Source organism: Panthera uncia, assembly GCF_023721935.1.
Source record: "Panthera uncia isolate 11264 chromosome A1 unlocalized genomic scaffold, Puncia_PCG_1.0 HiC_scaffold_17, whole genome shotgun sequence".
NCBI lineage: Eukaryota > Metazoa > Chordata > Mammalia > Carnivora > Felidae > Panthera > Panthera uncia.
In genome coordinates, this window is record NW_026057577.1 from 101,732,455 (window position 1) to 101,733,856 (window position 1,402).

Here is a 1,402-nt window from a genome sequence, read left to right on the forward strand (position 1 = left end):
GACAGGTGTACCCAGTGTGGGCTTTGTCAGCATTAAAAAATTTCTACAAAGCACTGTGCGTAGAGCCTTATATTTCAAGGACTTAAAACCTTGGTTAAAAGACTTTTTTAGGTAAGTCATGGTACTTTGAAAAATGTAAAATACCTGTGGGGGCACACTTAGTTTTTGATATTATCATTGTCACCATTACTATTATCATCAGCATCACCACTGATTCAAGAAAGCACAGTAGGAGCAAGAATGAAGAAAGTACAACTTCAAAGTATGTTCTTATCTTTCTTCAAAAGACTCTTCCTTGCTGCCAAGTAAAATAAAAATACTTTGACTTGCTGGATAAAGCCATCTCCAGCCTCATTTCTTGCATTCTCTCCTTCCTGTTCCTACCGCTTCCCCTGCTGCATTTCATAACCCAGGCTCACTGGTTATGGGTCAGTCCCCAAATACACTTTATACTTAAAAATCTCTGGGGCTTTATTCTTGCCATTTTCTTTTCTTGGAAAAACACTTTCATTAATCTCTACCTGTTGAAATTCTTATTTTATTTTCTTTAAGTTTATTTGAGAGAGAGAGAGAAAAAAAATGTGTGCGCACAAGTCAGGGAGGGGCAAAGAGAAGGAAAGAGATAATCCCAAGCAGGTTCCATGCCATCAGCACAGAGTCTGGTGCTGAGCTTGAACTCATGAACCATGAGATGGAAACCTAAGTCAGATCAAGAGTCAGATGCTTAACTGACTGCACTGCCCAAGTTCCCCTGAAATTCTTATTTTAAATCCCATATACCCTCCTAGGCCCTTATTTCAAGGACTACCATTGCCACCTTCTGAGTTATTCATTTACTTCTTAAAACTTTGCTTGTACCTTCCTTTATAATTAGCCCTGTTTTATTTAGATATTCTATTTAGTTGTTTACATAACCCAATCTCCCACCCTGTTAAAAGCCCCATCAGGGGCAGGGGGCAGGAATGTACATAATCATTTTGTAATCACTGCTGGCTAGCACAGTGGCTGACATATGGTAGAATACCGAATTGTTGCAAGGAAAGGAAAGGAAAAGAAAAAAGGCAGAAATACAGAGTGCTGTAAACTGCCCTCTGGGGAGCTCAGATCCATGATCACAACAAGCATTAGCACTGTGTTCTAATCAATCAAGCTACTCAGCCCAGCATGAATACCCAGAATTGGAAAAATAAGCTTCTTCTGAGTATAAGCTTCTAGAGGGTTTTCACTCTTTCCATGCTGGCAATCACAGAATTTCCCTAAAATCTAAAGCCTTAAGGGACCTAGTGATAATTTAATTCAGTATCTGTATATTACATGTAAAGAAACAAGCCCAGAGAGCTTTAACCTCCAACCCCCAAAGGCATTAAGCAAGTGAGCAGCAGAGCTGAAGCTAGGATCATGG